Here is a 20,341-nt window from a genome sequence, read left to right on the forward strand (position 1 = left end):
TATGTTTGTTGTTTAGAAACTCTTTAAATCATTACTAGCGATTAAAACCCACAAATACTAAGAATTGGTTTGGTTACACAGAATTAAATTATCTCATCTCATCTCATCTCATCTCATATAATTATTACAACTTTTTCAAACTCTCATACAAAATATAATAATAATTTAAAATTTTCAAATCTTAAAATAAAAATTATATTAAAAAATTATATAATAATAATATTTTATTCAACTTTCAACAAAACATCTCATCTCATTTGAACTATGCAACCAAAGGTGACCGGAAAAATGTTAGAATTCGAGCGACTAGAGAGCAATCAAAAGTGGACTATGTGAATTCATGAGTCAATGTCTTCTACTCTATTGACTCATGAATTCACATTATTGACTCATGAATTCACATAGTCCACTTTTGATTGCTCTCTAGTCGCTCGAATTCAACATTTTTCAAGCCATAAAGAAACTTGTTATGGTTACCAGAAACTTCGTGGTAAAGACGTAACTCCTTTCATCTAAATCATCGTGGAAAAAGATATTATTGCAATCAAGCTAGATTAATTGGGAATTATGAATTGATGCAAGACATCTCACAATATCTAGTCAAGCGACAGGATAAAATGTTTCATAATAATCAATGTTTTTTTTTATGAGTACTGTTATATTTAATATAGATTGTGATATTAAATATGTGAATTTATTGAGTATGAGTTATTATGTATTTACGTGAACCATTATCTCAAAGAGATGCATTGGTTCAATGGTAATGGTATGTTGTTTCAAATGAAAGTGTAGGAGTTCGAAACTCTACAAGTGCAATTTGATTTAATAATTTTGTGAAGTGTTGGACTTGGACAGACACAATGCTTGGGCCAACCAAGCCTTGCACGTGGGCCAAAGAGTCATAACACTTGGGTGTTTGCACATGGGCTGAATAGGCACTTTGATATGGTGCAATGTTTCTCAAAAATCAATTTAATTGAAAAGGCACTTCAGGAGACTCGAACCAGTGCCCTCCCTTTCCCAAGTGAGGCGCCTGTTAACCACTAGGCTAAGTCATACCCTTTGGTCTTTAAGTGAAACATCATAACCTTTAAACCAGTAACTGCCAGTAGAAAAGTCACAAGTTAAGAGTTGTGATCTTTCACATGGTGTCACTTCATTCTCTATAAATAGGGGATGAGACCCACGAATTTCATTCATTCCATTCTCTCATATTTTCAGTCACTTGCACAATTTTGTAGAGAAACTCTGAAGGAAAAACTTCAGAATTGCTATCTGCAGTTGGTGACTTTGTTGTATCCTGGAGGTGAATTGCTTGTAACCCGGTAGCAAACTCTTTCGAGTGGGGGCAATTATCACCTTAAAGATAGTGATCAACACGCCTCAAAGTCGCATTTATTTTTCAGATTACTGTATCCGCACAATATTCTTTAACAATTTTAAGGTGATAATCGCAATGGGATCAGAATCTGATATGACGACTTTCAAGATGATGAATCAAGACTTTGTCAAACTAGATAGGTTTGATGGAACAAATTTTAATCGCTGGAAAGACAAGTTGATGTTCATTCTTACTACATTGAAGATTGCGTATGTTTTGGATTCGAACTTGCCAGTACTTCCAGAACCCAAACCTGACGATAATGATCAAATCAAGGCAGAACACAAGAAGCGTGAAGAAGATGAAGTGGTATGTAGAGGACACATTCTAAATACACTTTCCGATCGTCTCTACGACTTGTTTACATCAATCAAGTCACCAAAAGAGATTTGGGATGCATTGGAATTAAAATATAGAACCGAAAAGCAAGGTACGGATAAATTCCTTATTATGAAATATTTTGAATTTACAATGAATGATAATACTTCGTTGATGGATCAAGTCCATGAATTGCAAGTTTTGGTGAATAAACTTCGAGATCTTAATGTTGAAGTTTCTGAACCTTTGCAAGTCGGGGCTATTATTGCCAAACTTCCTCCAAGTTGGAATAATTATAGAAAGAAACTTATGCACACAACAGAAGATTTCACTATAGAGCAAATTCAAAAACATTTACGAATTGAAGAGGAAACTCGAATTCGTGATAAGAAATTATTTTCTCAAAATGGCTCTAAAGTGAACTTTGTTGATGAGAAAAATAAGTTTCAAGGTAATTTTGGAGGAAACAAGAGAAAATTTAATGACTTTTCTAACAATGGTGACAAGTCCAAGAAAATAAAAACTTGTTACAATTGCGGAAAGAATGGACACTTTAAGCGTGAATGCAGGTACAAGAAGAAATACAAGAAAGAAAATGGCAATCCCAATAGTGCAAATCTGATCGAAAATGAGACTTCAGAAATTGTGGCCATGGTCTCTGAAATGCACATTAGTATGATTACAGAGTTAAATATGGCTACAACAACTGAGTCTTCTGATTGGTGGTATGATTCAGGCGCTACCGTTCATGTTTGCAATCAGAGATCTCAATTCAAAAATTATGAAGATGCAGCAGATGGACATGTAGTACTAATGGGAAATCACAACTCTGCAAAAGTTGTGGGAAAAGGAACTGTGGAAATTCAGTTCACTTCTGGAAAGAAACTTATTCTTGTTAATGTTCTTCATGTCCCAGAAATAAAGAAAAATCTTGTATCAGCAAATTTGCTTTGTAAGAAGGGTGTCAAGACCGTAATCGAGTCTGATAATGTAATTCTTTCCAAAGGGGGAGTGTTTGTTGGAAAAGGGTACTCTTGTGATGGAATGTATAAACTAAGTATTAATAAAATAAGTTCTGATTCTGCTTATATTGTTGAGTCTTCTACTTTGTGGCATAATCGTTTAGCACATTTGAACTTTAAATCCTTAAAGTTTATGTCTAAACATAGTTTAATTCCATATAATTATGGACATGATGCTAAATGTGAAATTTGCATTCAAGCAAAAATGACAAAGAAACCTTTTCCTAAAACAGACAGAAATACACAATTATTAGAACTTGTGCATTCTGATATTTGTGAATTAAATGGTATTTTAACTAGAGGAGGCAATAGATATTTTATTACTTTTATTGATGATTTCTCAAGATATACATATGTATATTTAATGAAAAGTAAGGATGAAGCCTTCAATATGTTTAAATCTTATAAGTCTGTTGTTGAAAATCAAAAGGAAAAGAAAATTAAGATTCTTCGCAGTGACAGAGGCGGTGAATATTTTCCTACTGAATTTTCTTTGTACTGCGAGGAGAATGGCATAATACATCAAACTAGTGCACCCTATACCCCACAACAAAATGGTTTAGCGGAAAGAAAAAATAGGACACTAGTTGATATGGTAAATGCTATGATTTTGAATGCAAAATTGTCTTTAAATTTATGGGGAGAAGCATTGCTCACGGCATGTTATTTGCATAATAGAATACCTTCTATGAAATTCAAAATTTCACCATATGAATTGTGGAAAGGTAGGAAACCAAATCTGGAATACCTAAGGGTATGGGGCTGTTTAGCCTTTTATAGAGTTCCGGACCCAAAAAGAACAAAATTAGGTCCAAGGGCAATCAAGAGTGTTTTTGTAGGATATGCTGAGAATTCAAAAGCATATAGACTTTTGGATTTGAATTCTAACGTTATAGTAGAATCAAAGGATGTGGAATTTATTGAAGATAAATTCTATAATGATTCTAAAGCAGTATCAGATCCTACTCAAACACTAGAATCTAACTTGAGTCGGAAAAGGAATTGTGTAATTCCTGACACATTGACTGAACCGAGAAGAAGTCAAAGAGTTAGAAAAGAGAAAAACTTGGATCCAGATTTTGTGTCATCTCAGGCTATTGTTTTCCTTTTGGAAGGAAATAGAGATGATGTTTTAAATAAGATACCCATTCTATTAAATATAGAAGAAGATCCAAAAACATTTAAAGAAGCTATGACTTCTAGAGATGTTTCATTTTGGAAAGAGGCAATAAATGATGAAATGGACTCAATATTGTCAAACAATACTTGGGTTTTAGTAGACTTGCCTCCTGGATCAAAACCTATTGGTTGTAGGTGGGTATTTAGGAGAAAATACAATACAGATGGGTCTCTTCAAACTTTTAAAGCCAGATTAGTAGCCAAAGGTTTTAAACAAAAAGAGGGCATAGACTATTTTGATACGTATGCCCCAGTGGCTAGATTTACATCCATTAGAGTGCTTATGGCACTGGCTTCAATATATAATTTATATGTACACCAAATGGATGTTAAAACTGCTTTCCTAAATGGTGAATTGGATGAAGAGGTGTACATGGAACAACCAGAAGGATTTGTTATGCATGGACAAGAAAAGAAAGTTTGCAAATTAATTAAGTCATTGTATGGATTAAAGCAAGCACCAAAACAATGGCATGAGAAATTTGACTCAGTAATTTTATCTCATGGATTTAGGCATAATAATGCTGATAAGTGTATTTATTCTAAATTCACAGATTGTTATGGTGTTATAATATGTCTTTATGTTGATGACTTACTTATATTTGGAACAAATATGGAAGGAATATCTGAAACTAAGAAGTATTTATCTTCAAAGTTCAAAATGAAAGATCTTAATGAAGTTGACACTATTTTGGGTGTCAAAGTAAAGAAACGTAGTGGGGGTTATGCTTTATGTCAATCTCATTATGTTGAGAAAATGCTTCTTAAATTTTAACACTTAGGAATTAAAGAAGCAAATACCCCATACGACTCTTCATTTAAATTAACTGAGAATGCTGGGAGAGCGGTTGCTCAGTTAGAATATGCTAGTGCAATTGGCAGTTTAATGTATGCAATGCATTGCACTAGGCCAGATATTTCCTTTGCCGTATGTAAACTTTCTAGATATACGGGTAATCCTAGTACGGAGCATTGGAAAGCAATTGGTAGAGTCCTTGGGTACCTTAAAAGAACTGGTTCGTTAGGACTGTATTATACCAATTTTCCTGCTGTACTAGAAGGATATTGTGATGCTAGTTGGATTACTAGTGCAAGTGATAATAAGGCTACGTCTGGTTGGGTTTTCACCCTTGGTAGTGGAGCTATTTCATGGGCTTCTAAGAAACAGACATGTATTTCACATTCTACAATGGAATCTGAATTTGTAGCCTTGGCGGCAGCGGGCAAAGATGCAGAATGGCTGAGGAATTTGTTATTTGACATAAAGTTGTGGCCACAACCGATGTCAGCCATTTCTTTGTACTGTGATAGTGAAGCTACTATGTCTAGGGCTTATAGTAAGGTCTATAATGAAAAATCTAGACATATTAGTTTGAGACATGAATATGTCAAACAATTAATAAGTGATGGAATTATCACTATTATATATGTACGATCAAGTAAAAACTTGGCGGATCCTTTCACAAAGGGACTCTCGAGAGATATGGTGAATAGTACATCTAGTGGAATGGGTTTGAAACCTTTCTTTTAAAAGTCACCTGTAATAGGAACCCAACCTTACACTATTAATAAATAGTCTAAGGTTTAATGGGTAATAACAAGTTACAGTTATGTGGCTGGGATAGCACTGAAATTTAATTTAATATGAGAAACCCTTCCAGGATGGTCAGTGCTGGCTGTTACGCTAAATGTAGGATGAGTATTATACTCTTAATGAAGTTCAATAGTTGTATAAATGTCTGAAGTAACAGAGACATAGAAAGGAACTTTACCTATGTGAGCATAAGAGGTGGGGACAACTTCTACCAAAAGTTTAAGGTTTACTTTTGTAAATGTTCATGAATGCCAGGATGGAGCACGTGAATTGGTGCAAATAATTGGTGAGTTATCTCGCTAAAATTGGATAGAATCATGTGTGTGGTATTTCCGTTCTTAGCGTATAGAGTCTTGGTTTAAGCCTAGGCCACCATTGACTTTGTTAAGAATTTGAGATACTTACACTAATTGAAGGTTTAAGTCGAGAGATACCTTCTTGTATGCATGAGAATATCAGTATGTGACTGAAAATTTAATATCGCAATCTAAGTGGGGGATTGTTATATTTAATATAGATTGTGATATTAAATATGTGAATTTATTGAGTATGAGTTATTATGTATTTACGTGAACCATTATCTCAAAGAGATGCATTGGTTCAATGGTAATGGTATGTTGTTTCAAATGAAAGGGTAGGAGTTCGAAACTCTACAAGTGCAATTTGATTTAATAATTTTGTGAAGTGTTGGACTTGGGCAGACACAATGCTTGGGCCAACCAAGCCTTGCACGTGGGCCAAAGAGTCATAACACTTGGGTGTTTGCACATGGGCTGAATAGGGCACTTTGATATGGTGCAATGTTTCTCAAAAATCAATTTAATTGAAAAGGCACTTCTGGAGACTCGAACCAATGCCCTCCCTTTCCCAAGTGAGGCGCCTGTTAACCACTAGGCTAAGTCATACCCTTTGGTCTTTAAGTGAAACATCATAACCTTTAAACCAGTAACTGCCAGTAGAAAAGTCACAAGTTAAGAGTTGTGATCTTTCACATGGTGTCACTTCATTCTCTATAAATAGGGGATGAGACCCACGAATTTCATTCATTCCATTCTCTCATATTTTCAGTCACTTGCACAATTTTGTAGAGAAACTCTGAAGGAAAAACTTCAGAATTGCTATCTGCAGTTGGTGACTTTGTTGTATCCTGGAGGTGAATTGCTTGTAACCCGGTAGCAAACTCTTTCGAGTGGGGGCAATTATCACCTTAAAGATAGTGATCAACACGCCTCAAAGTCGCATTTATTTTTCAGATTACTGTATCCGCACAATATTCTTTAACAAGTACACATACCAATTAACTTGGCTTTGTACTTCTTAATACTTCCACTAAATTTATATTTAAAATATTTCAAACCAATTGACTGTTTTCTTTGAGAAAAATTTATAGATAGGCTAATCGTATGTTAAATTTATCTCAATCCATTTCAAATTAATCATTGACGAGATTCATTACTTTTTCAATTTTATATAAAAAGTTAAACATATCTCAATCTACTTTATATATTCAAATACATATTTTAATATATTTCATACATTCAAATACGTCTCAATGAGACCCATAAAATATTACTATTTACATATCAACTCAAATAATCTGAAATGAGATGAGATGAGATGAGACATGGTTCTAAACTCACATCAACTCATCTCATCTCATTATTATAATTTTCTCAAATTCTAGTATAAAATATAATAAACAATTTAACTTTTTCAAATCTCAAAATAATAATAATATTAAAAATAATATTCTAATAACAACTTATTCAATTCATCTAAAATCATCTCAATTCATCTCAACTTATCTCTAAATCTAAACAGGACCTAAGAGAAGAAATAGCAGTAAGAAAGTCATGAAAGTTAAGCCCATTAAAATTTATAAATATTGTCTAAAGGAATAACGTCTCGAAAAAGAAACGACTGAGAACTTCCATGTGAATGCTCCTTGACTTCGAAATAAGCATCAGTCTCTTCCTTCCATATGAACTATATGAGACAAATAGGGACCATATTCCCCAATAGCTACAACTTGTGGAACGGCATAAAGATCACTTCTCCAACTCACAAGAAAATCAACTACCTTGCGTTGCATAACCCATGCATGCTGCTGAAGAAATCATATATCTCAAAATGAAGTAACGAATGATCAACCGTATCATCACGGCCACTACTTTTCTTGCACTGGTCTTTAACAATAATATTCTTATCCTCGTGGAATATAACATGTTGAAGAATTTTGAAATAGTATTACGTTCCCAATCATGAGCTGTCCTAAGGAATTAAAATTCCATTGAAAAGAACCACCTGGAATCTCCATTATGTTTGCCACCAAGCTTCTTGTCCCTGCACAATCCCATAAATAGAAGCAAAGTTGTCCATATAAGGACTCTATGTTCACACTAAATGCTATGCCACAATATCATCATAGAACATCTCCATCACAAATTTAGTGTGTTGAGAGAATACTCCCACCTGTTCTTTATGTTTTTCTATAACTTCTCTCTCATGTTGGTATTGTTAAGAAAAATATAAACGATTTAAATTTAAATTTTCATATCAGTTTAACATTGTAAAACAAGTGATGATTTAATATGGTATTATAGCAAATGTCTTAATTTGGATCCTGACTTTGCATTCTACGTCATTTAGTTAAAATTTTCACGTATTGGATCCACTTATTGGGAGGAAGTCTAGCCTATATATGAGGAGCAAAGTAAAAAATATATATAAATGATTAAAATCTATCTCTTGTCATCAATTTAAACTTTTAAGACAAGTGATAATTTAACAGGTATTGCCTCAACCATTTCTTCACAAGTGCCTAATTGAATGCCTTCATATTCATACCCTTAGCCACTTCCAAAATTGTAGAGCATACGTTCTCCGAGTTGACTACAATTATGCACTCCCAAACTCTATAATCATTTTTTAAATTTTATCTCATCTCATCTTATATCATCTCATATAATCATTACAATTTTTTCAAATTCTCATACAAAATATAATAAACATTCAACTTTTTCAAATTTCAAAACAAAAATAATATTAAAAATTTATATTATAACAATATTTTATTCAACTTTCAACAGAACATCTCATCTAAACTACGTAACCAAACGAGATCTAAGTGATGTTTGGATAGTGAATTGAGATAAGATGAGTTGAAATGAAATTTGAAAATTAAATAAAATATTGCTAGAATATTATTTTTTAATATTATTATTGTTTTAGTATTTGAAAAAGTTGAATTATTTATTTTATTTTATATAAAAGATTAAAAAAATTATAATGATTATATGAGATTAGTTGATATCAACTCTCAATCCAAATGAGGCCTAAGTGAAATTTACACTTTCACCTAGTCCACTCCAAGGAAGTCACATTCAAGCTTTCCAATGCGCCACACTAGAGCTATAAGAGGGAACAAAAGGAAGTATTAAGTGGTTAAATTTGTGAGAGAGAGATAGAGAGAGAGAGAGAGAGAGAGAGAGAGAGTACTGTTAATTACGGTGGTCACATTTTGATAAGTACAACCTCTTCTGAATAACTAATATGAACTGTAAATTTGAGAAAATGTATAATTCAAGTTATAAGAAAATGAAAAGCATATTCTTGTTTCTAAGAAACATTCGAATTGTGTAAAGTACCATAGGAACTTTCTCAAATTTCAACTCATCTCAATTTATCTCATCTAATCATTACAACTTTCTCAAATTTCTACACAAAATATAATAAATAATTCAACTTTTTCAAATCCTAAAATAATAATAATATTCTAACAATATTTTATTTAACTTTCATATTTCATTTTAACTCATATTATCTCAACTCAATATCCAAACCTCACCTTAGATTCATTGGCATTTGTGAGAGCTCAATTCTTAATTGACTTAAGCATCAGAGGCATCCCCCATTGGGTTCTCCGAACTCTCCTTTCTAGTTATAGGTCATTAGGGCACGTTGAAGGCATACTAAAAATTGCATCAACAACTTGGGGTCGTTTGTGGGAGCGTTGATTTATCCATAAAGTGTCTTTAGGATGCCTGTGACTACATGCTCTCATACGATCCGACGAAAAGTCTCAACGCGAATGGGGTCGACATCAGGAGGAGAAGAAGATGATGCACAACAACCTACGCGACCTCATGGACAAATATGAGGAGATGGCAAAGTGAGTGGGGCCGTCATTGTCTGTCGATAACATGTTCAACAACACTAATCTACCATACAGTGTAGTGATTATGGTGATGCTCCTCCCCCTAAAATGTAAAGTCCCGTAGATCGACTATATGAGGGTTCATCCTGTTAAGCATTTGGAAACCTTCAAGGCCCACATGACCTTGCATGGGTTTCTAGAATAGATCACATGTCGGGCCTTCTCATTAACCCTCAAGGGTATGGCAAGAGGATATGATTCAAGAATTTATAACCAGGCTTTATTACCAACTTTGAGGAGCTAGGTAGTCAGTTTCTAACGCATTTCATTGCTAGTAGGTGCAAGAGTTGGCTGACCGCATACCTCCTTATTGTGAAACAGCAGGAAGACAAAAGCCTGAACGCATCCTTATGTGGTTCAACAAAGAACGCTTGATAGCAGATGATCAAGAGGAGAATATAATATTGGCGACACTCTTGAGAAGGATATGGCCTAGAAGTCCCTTTATGGTGGAATTGGTGAGGAAGACACACCAGTGACATTGCGGAAATTAATGGATAAGGCAGACGACTCTGCTTATCTGAAAGACGCGCTAAGAGTATTTATTAATCCATTAAGAGCCGAGGTTGAAGAGGCAGAGAGGTGGCAACAAACGAGATAAGGAGGTCAAGTCGAGAAACAACCATCATGAAAGGAAGAATGACAGAGGCTCTCACTCCCACAATCAAAGTTCCAGGATGACTCATTCATGAACGTGCAATGGGACAAGGAGGTGCGAACGGAATGGTGGTTGGAACTTGGACGATCAAGGCTCCAACCACTACAGCACTTATCACATAATTGAAGGGCACATAATCGAGGACTATCGCAACCTCAAATGTAGGATAGAGACAATGTGGGGAAACAGGGAATTGGAACTACTCATTGCTGAACACAAGCAACCACCAAGGCCACCGGCTAGGAAACAACTGAAGAGATTGATAGAACGACATAGGAGTGAGAACTCTGTAATTCTAAGAGGTGTGATCACCAAACGGTGTACCCCTTAGAATGACACCCTCTCCATGGTGATGGTTCTCATGGGGTGATGGTTGAGAAAGTGTCAAGAGACACAACCTTTTGATTTAATCAAAATGGTATGTCATTTGTTAATGGTTGTGCCCTTTACTAACCATTGCATTACCAATGGTTGTCCCTTGCTATCCAATGTCTCATGGCCTATAAATAAGGGTCATTGGTGCATATTGAAGACACTAAAATTCCTTTTGTCATTCACCAACTTGTGGGACAAATACCCTCACGAGAGTGTCACCATATTGTCGAATTCAGTTTTCGTCCTTTTTTGTTCTTCATTTTTCTACATTGGTATCAGAGCCAGGTCATGACAGAGATAATTACTTCGTGCATTGAGAAAATGATCAATAGATAAGTGCTTGATTTGGAATCCACACTTGCATATTATAATCATCATCGAAGGCTTTCAAATCCTAGATAGAAACTCTTCCAAATTACAGTGGGAGGACTAGAGTATACTGAGAATTTGTAAAATTTTGTAAGTTGTTATTATTTTGAAGAGAATTATTGGCATAATTTTACACAAAGAAATAGTGCACTATGCAATTTTTCTACACCCACTATTATTGTTCCGAGGGGTAGCTAGAGTTCCTCACCGCTGCCAGAGTTCGTGGACATCGGGAGCACGACGGAATCCTCAACGCCGGTCACCATCTCACCTGACGAAAGTGAAGACAAAAGCTTCACAGAGACTGGTTTCAATCTGCACGAGGAAGAAGAAGACCATGGACAAAATGGTGTCATTTTGTCCAACAGTCACCAAAATTCAAATCAATCTTGGCAAACGACATTGTTGTTCAGCCAAGCGAGGAGCAAAATGACATTGTGATTTTGGAGGCTGTTGAGAAACCAGTTTCCATATCAAAATGACATCGTTTCGAGCAAGGAGCGAAACGACGTCGTTCCAAGGACGTTGGAAGCCGCCCGTAAGAAACAACGTGACATCATTTCAGCCAAATTGAACGATGTTGGTTCATCACCTTCTGCAGACTCAAGCCGAGCCGCTAATTGCACCATTGACTATGCCGCTGACCACCAGTTTTCTTTTTTTGGACCCAGTTTGAACTGATTGAACCGGTTGACTCAGTTATCTGAATCGGTTCGAGCTAGATTTGGTATTTTTGGTCGTTCAGGGTCATTTCAAGCCCGATTTAGTTCGTTCCAAAGCTATTATGCTCCAAATTTCGTGCCAAATCAATATAGAGCCCTTGTTGGTCAAGATTCTCACTAGAAATTCTTTGAAAATAGAGAAACATCAAGGAAAGTTCCTGGGAATACTCGATCGGGGAGTCACTTCTATTATTCTCCTTATTTAAAACATAATAAGATAATTTCGAAGCTGTCACCTTGGATTAAATCCAAAAATTATTATTATTATTGAGTTTGTAATAATTTTAATTTTTCACAGTTGAACTATTGTATTTAATTTATTTACAATAGAACACATTTATTATTTCTACATTCTTTTTGTTGTTAATTTTTAAGGTTTATTATTTATGGCATCGGAGACAAGTATTGATCCCTCCGGGATAGAAAAACTTAATGGAAGAAATTTTCGACCCTGGAAAAGACATATAACTTTTCTGCTAACCCATAAAAAGACCTTATACAATTAACAACACCAAAGTCACAAGAAATTGTAGAAAATGGGCTGAATGGAAGTGGGAGCAGCGAACCGAGTGAAGATAAATGAGAAGAACACAGTGCATGGGTAAAAGTTTTAATTTTGTATTATATGAATGATCATATCATTCTTCTCTTTGAAAACTATGAAACTGCTAAAGAAATTATAGATGTAGTTGAGGCAAAATATGGTTTAAGGTTGGATACTTATATACAATTATTACTGGATAAGTATAACCGAATTTGTATGAAAGAGAATGATGACATTGGCGATCATGTACTTCAAATGGAGTTGATTGCAAAAAAAATTATATGATGTTGATCATCCTCTCACCGATGAAATGTAAGTTACAACCATACTAAATAGTCTTCCTTCATGTTGGGATCACATTGTTATTTCTTTAACACATAGTGAAAATGAAATAACAATGACATCAGTTCCAGTACTTTTGGTACTTGAAGGAGAAATGATGAAAATGAGGAATGGAGATAGTGAATCACTCAATTTATTGATGGCTTAGGACAAATGTTCTACACAGAACAAGATGAAGCCAAAACAGTTTAAAAAAAGAAATGGTTGAAAAATAAACAAAATAAACAATTTACTAAAAACTACTTTTAAGTGTGAGAAGAATGGGCATTACAAATCCCAATGTCCTAATAATGGAAAAGCACAAGAAAACAGGAAAATTTTGAAGACAATCTTAGAAATAATGCTCGTGGAATCAGCGTCAGATTCATGGTAGATTGACTCTGCAAAAACAAGACATATGTGTAGAAACCAAGATTTGTTTGTCAAACTTGAAGATAAACAAACAAGAGAGCACATAGTGTATATGGGTAACAACACATACTGTGATGTTTTGGAGCAATGTACATGTAAATTTAAAGTAAATGATTTCATTATTTTACTTAGTGATGTATTATATGTACTTAGTATTCGTAGGAATTTAGTATCAGTGTCTGTACTAGATCAGAAAGGCTACACAATTGAGTTTAAGTCTGGAACCATTGTAATACGTAAGGGTAATGTATTAGTAAAAGGCTTGAAGGATCACGATATATATGTACTAAATGTTGATATAATAAAGTATTTATTTCTTATTATTTGAATGTGTCTACTGATTGTGCATATTTATGACATTTAAAATTAGATCATATAAATAAAAATAAGATGATCAGAATGTATAAAAGTTTATTAATACTACAAATAAAGTTAGATAATTTTGATATATGTGAACCATGTATCAAAGAAAAAATTAGTAGTAAATCTTTTTCAAAAAGTTAGAAATCTATAGATTTACTTGAAATTATACATTCTGATGTTTGTGAACCTTTTAAAACTAAAATCCATAGAGGAATTGAATACTTTATTACTTTCACTGATGACTATTCAAGATATGGGCTATCTACTTACTCAAACATAAATCTGAGCCAATTGAGAAATTTAAATAACATAAAGTAGAACTAGAAACTTAGTTGGATAGACTTATTAAAGGTTTGAATAGTTATAGAGTAAGTGAATTTGAAACTTTGGATGATTTCTACAAATTGAATAGTATAAAACACATTTATACTATGCCATATAAACATCAACAAAATGGTATTGCTGAAAGAAGAAATAAAACTCTATTAAATATGACGAGATCGATGATGGCATATGCTGATCTACCAACATAATTTTGGGGTGAAGTATTATCGATTGCGTCATATATATTAAATAGAGTTGAAACCATAACAAAACCTCTTACACCATACGAGATATGGACAGGACATAAACGAGACTTAAGTAATATCAAAGTGTAGGGTTGTAAGGCACAAATACTTATCCTAAAGCCACCAAGGGATAAATTGAAATGTAAAACCTAGGAATGCAGGTTTATTGGGCATATAGAAAACAAAAGGGGTTATAGATTTTATCATTCTGATAAACGATTGATAGAAAGTAGAGATGTCGTTTTCTTGAAAAATACAAATCTTATTACTCCAGTTCATCAAATAGATTTATTAAATGATTTAGAGAATCAACAGATCTCCACAGAGTCTGACAATGAAAACTCTGATATTATTCATATACAAAATAATAAAAATAAAATAAAATTAGATGAAAATTAATCTTTAGGTATTGATGTTGGAGAAAGTGGGAGTAAAAGAATCAAATGACCATTGATATTATTTCAAGATCATTATGCACTAAATACCAGTTTGGAAAATTTAGAAAATGATCCTAAAAATTTTTCTAAGGCAATCAATAGTATCGACCCAGATAAATGGCTTGAGGCCATGAGATTTGAAATAAAATCGATAAACAAAAATAATGTTTGGGAGTTAACAGATCTTCCAAAATATAGAAAAGCTATTGGTTGTAAATGGGTACTTAGATGAAAATTTAAAGTTGATAGTAGTTTAGAAAGGTATAATGCAAGATTAGTGGCAAAAGGATATACCCAACAACCAGGTGTAAACTTTGTAGACACATATTCGCCTGTGGCAAATTTTACATCCGTAAGGATTATCATGTCTATTGTTGTTATGATGAATTTGAAATTATATCAGTTTGATGTAAAAATAGCTTTTCTTAATGGTGAAATAAAAGAAGATATCTTTATAACTCAACCAGAAGGATCCCAAATATATATTGGCAATCAGTTATTCCCATAAAAGTATATTTATAATAGTAGTTAACAAAAACTTTTTCTAAAAATACATGTATATATATTCCTGTTGTAAGAGAGACCTTCACTGCATGACGTAATCTATCGATCGACAGCATTACCCATGCTTCTATGACTACGTTTTAGTGATGAGAAATGGCGAAGCTAGGCCAAACTATAGGTAGACCAGAGGGCCAAGCGGTCCCCTGAAGTTTGAGAAGTTCCTGTTCTATTACCTCTCGTCTTTAAAAGAGTTTAAAAAACCCACACTCTTTGGCCACCTGTTAAGACTCCGATAGTCGGAACCTTAGCAGAGGAAGAAGAAGAGAATTAAAGGTTAGAAGGCGGTGAAAGTGTGTGGAAGTGTCTGACTTCGTAAAGTGAAACTGGAGTACATGTTGAAGTGGAAACAACGTCGTGTTGAATGTTGTGTGTGAAGTAGTGAAACGGTGCGTGTAGACCTGGCTTATAAAGATAGGGTGATATGTAGCGTTTTGGGAAGTCATCATGGGTCTGGATTAATGAATAATTGTAATACGCACCGTCTGTGAATTAAAGACTCCAAACAGTGCATTTTGGGGTTAGTGGGTTGGATATATTAGTTAGACACATCATTTGGTGATGAAATCTAAACGATGCATTTTTATGTGAGTCTATCAATTTATTGAGTCAAGTCTGGTCATCTTAGCAAATAGTAAAGTTAGTTACATGTCAAAGGAGAAAGGGAATATAAGGAAAATGATGTAAAATCAATAGGCATGAAAGAGAATATCTCTGTAGTGAATTTATGGAGGTTAAGAGATTCCCTCCCAGAACTTTATTGACATTACTATCTTCCGGGCCTTAGTCATTTCCAGAAACAGCTTGTGTGCACTTCATTTTCTTCATTCTACATCCATTGTTCCTTCACCACTCCCCATCCTAATTACATACACAGACAGTAGGTAAGTTCATAAAAACTGGTATCAGTATCCACCGATCCTATGGCAGAGAACACTTGATCCAAACACCATCAACAACAACAACAATAGGAAGCTCTTCAACACTAGGTCGACCACCAACAACAAGATATTACTGATTTGAAAACAGCTGTCTAGGAGATCAAGGATATGATGCACACCTTCTTTACCCAAAATCACAACATTCCACATTCGTAGCATGAAGTTCTTCTGGAGCAAGAGAACCCAGAGCCGAGAAGAGTAAATTTGAGGGGGGTCAAACTTGATTTTCCCCACTTCTAGGGATCCAACCCAGTGGCATGGCTTTTCAAAGCCAACCATTATTGTGATTTTCATGAAACGCCTATGTCTCACAGATTATTGATGGCCTCTTACCATATGGAGGGGGAAGCCCCTTGTATGGTACCAAGATGCTATGGAAAGGGGATTATGCTGAGACTGGGACACCTTCACTAGATCCTTGCTCCTTCATTTCAGGCCGACATCATATGATGATCCAATGGAGGCGGTGACTAGGCTAAAACTATCCAATACTGTGTCTGGATATATGGCCCAGTTTGAGGCATTGTCCAATCGATTGCAGGGTCTCTTGGATGTTTACAAACTAAGCTCGTTCCTCAATGGCTTGAAGGATTAGGTTCTCATCCCAGCTCGCATGCTGAACCCTGTAAATTTAAATGCAGCAAATGGAGGAAGAAGTAAGTGAAGAAGAAGATGAGGAGCTTTGTGGGAAAAATGAGAAAAACAAGCAGATAGAAATGCTACCCAGTAACAAGGAAGAACTTGAAATTTCCCTGGCTGCTATAACTGGAACCCCTACTACGAGAACTATGCGATTAGGGGTGAAGCATTAGAATGGAGCAAGTGGTTATACTAGTGGACTTGGGTAGTTCACACAATTTTATTGACTCAGCCTTGATCTCATAGTTGCAGCTGCCAGTGGACTATTCAATCAATTTAAAGGTGAGAGTAGCTAATAGTCAAAGCCAAAGCAATGAGGGGATGTGCAGAACAGTACAATTGAAGGTACAAGGTAATATGCTCCAACCTTCTCTTCATTTATTAGACCTAGCTGGGTGTGATATTGTACTAGTTGTCCAATGGTTAGAGACCTTGGGGCCCATGGGACTTTTCAAAGTTGCTGATGAGTTTTGTGTTGGAAGGAAAAACAATAGAGTTAAAATGGTTGAAATTAAATTCTTCAGTTGTGGAGGATAGTGACAAAATGTTCAAGGCAACTATGGCTAAGGGGAAGAGAATCCTCTTACAAATTGTGTGCGATGAAGGGAAAGAACAGAATTATGAAAATAGGGATGAACAAACTTTTGAATTGTTGGAGGAGTTTAAAGATGAATTCAATGAACCTCGAGGGCTACCCCCAGCCTGCAACCATGAACACTAAAATAGTCCTCAAGGAGGGCACTCAACCCATAATCAATAGACCCTACCGATATCCCTATTACCAAAAAAACATAAATTGAGAAGATAATGGTTAAATTATTGAAGTCAAGGGTGGTTAGACCCAGTTCTGGTCCATTCTTGTCACCTGTTTTGCTGGTTCGCAAAGCCAATGGTAGTTGGAGGCTTTGTGTGGATTATAGGGCACTCAATAAGGAAAACGTGAAGGCTAAGTTTCCTATTCCAGTCATAGATGAGCTACTTGATGAGCTCTTTGGCTTGGTGATCTTCTCTAAGCTCGATTTACAATCGGGCTATCACCAAGTCAGGGTAGTGTCTAGTGACATTCCCAAAACGGCTTTTCATACTCACAATAGCCATTATGAGTTTTAGCCACTTTCTAAAGGTTGATGAACGATGTTTTCAAACATTTTTTGAGGAAATTTGTGCTTGTATTTTTTTATGATATATTGGTCTATAGCAAGTCTTGGGAGCAGCACATGATTCACCTAAGGGAGGTCTTAACCCTGCTAAAACAACACAATTTGTATGCAAAAAAATCTAAGTATAGGTTTGCAGTGGATGAAGTTGACTATTTGAGACATATAATTAATGTTATGGGAGTGATGGCTGATTTATCCAAAATTGTCACAATGTTGGAGTGGCCAGAGCCTAAGAATGTGATGGCCTTACGAGGATTCCTAGGGCTCACGGGATACTACCGAAAATTCATCTGGAATTGTTGCCCCTCTTACCTCTTTACTCAAGAAAAATTACTTATCTTGGAATTTGGAGGCCAGCAAGGCATTTACAACCTTAAAACAGGCTTCCCACCCACCAATCCTAAAATTGCCTAAATCAGCAGGCCTTTTATGATTGAATGTGATCCAAACACCAACAACAACAACAGGAAGCTCTTCAACACCAGGTCGACCACCAACAACAAGATATTACTAATTTGAAAACAAATCTCCAGGAGATCAAGGATATGATGCGCACCTTCTTTTCCTAAAATCATAACATTTCACATCCGCAGCATGAAGTCCTTTTGGAGTAAGAGAACCCAGAGCCGAGAAGAGTAAACTTGAGGGTGGTCAACTTGATTTTCCCCACTTCCGGGAATCCAATCCAACGGCATGGCTTTTCAAAGCCAACCATTATTGTGATTTTCATCAAACGTCTATGCCTCACATATTATTGATGGCCTCTTAATATATGGAGGGGGAAGCCCTTGTATGATACCAAGATGCTATGGAAGGGGGATTATGTCGAGATTGGAACACCTTCACCAGATTCTTGCTCCTTCGTTTCAGGCCGACAGCATATGACGATCCAATGAAGGTGTTGACTAGGCTGAAACAGAACGCATGTCTTTTGTGTGTGTGTGTATATATATATATATATATATATATATATATATATATATATGTTTCTTTTGAGTCCCTTCAAATTTTCTTTTCTTTTATTTCATTTCCCTTTTTCCACTTTTAGAAATTTAGAGGTCAATGCCAGTTATAAAGTGATAAGATGGAGAACTAATGTTTGAATTTATTGATATTCACTATAACATTTATGATTACATCATTAAATAGTATATGCATTGATTATTTATGGGATTACGTTTATAAAATTATGTTTTATATTAGTATAAAATATAAATTAATAGTAAAAAATAAGTTCTAAAAATAGTAAGTTATTCATTCCTCCCTAAGATTTATTCCTAGATCTTGATATTTTTGTACGCGCACTCAGATTTCGAGGTCGAAATCTTCTTTTCAAGAGTGAAAAATGTAATGACCTAAAAGAATTCCTTTAAACCTTTTAAAGGTCGTGAAATCTCAAAATGATTTCACCAATCGAGAAATCGATTAGGTTTTATTCTGTTAGCATAGTCGGATCCCAATCCACTAGAGTGACATAATCGACTTTCTATTTAATTAAGACACTTAGGAGAAAAATTTTAATAAAAGATTTAATTTGTGTGAATAGTAACTCTTTAGGAGAGCACCACGTGGCATCTGGTTCAAACAGTTGTTAGATCGCTATGTAGGACATCCAAATACACTTATGATCAGTAAACAAAATTTTAGTTGGACACATGGTACAATCCTAGCCATCTACTTGGAAACCCTAGGAAACATCTCAAGAGGAGAATAAGTGTGCAAGTGATGCAGTGTGAATCAAGATTGTCATCATGATTTTTGTAAATATTGTTTTTAAAACTTAGATCTATGAATTAAGAATGATTTTTTGAAGATTTATGATTTAGATCTTTGTTAAAATGATGATGAACATGCAATAATTTGATTTTATGCATATTATGGAGGCTCTCAGGTTTGATGAATATTTTTATGAAAGTTTGCTATGACATGCTAGTTTTGATGCTCATATCAAGTTAGAATTAGAACTTGAATGTGAGGTAAATGGTTGTGTTAATTTAAAATTTATTGCATGAAAATTAAGGATTTAGTCACTTTGTCTTAAGTCCAAAAGCATGCATGCTCAATTTCTAAGTTTTCATGCAAACTGAGTGTTCTATGTTGTGTTTTGTGATTTTTGGTTGATTGTCAAGCATGCTATCACTTAGCTTTGAATGATGAACATGTTATGAGAGTTATTTATAGACTTTTGGAGTCTTTGGAGTTGATATGAAAGCGTTAGACCAATAACATTTAGAGTTAGTCTTTATTTGACCTAATCTTGTTGTTTTAGCATTTTCTTTGATGTAGTAAGTTCAAGGTTTTGTTAAATGTATCTCGTTTGTATAGTGAGATGAGATGAAATGGTTTTAGATTAGTTGAATAAATTATTGTTAAAATATTATTTTTTAATATTATTACTGTTTTAAAATTTAAAAAAGTTGAATTGTTTATTATATTTTGTGTGAGAATTTGAAAAAGTCGTAATGATGAGATGAGATGAGGTGAGATGAAACCATCTATGTATCCAAACAGAGCATGATTTTAGAACTAAGAATGTTATT

Source organism: Juglans regia, chromosome 5, assembly GCF_001411555.2.
Source record: "Juglans regia cultivar Chandler chromosome 5, Walnut 2.0, whole genome shotgun sequence".
Lineage (NCBI taxonomy): Eukaryota > Viridiplantae > Streptophyta > Magnoliopsida > Fagales > Juglandaceae > Juglans > Juglans regia.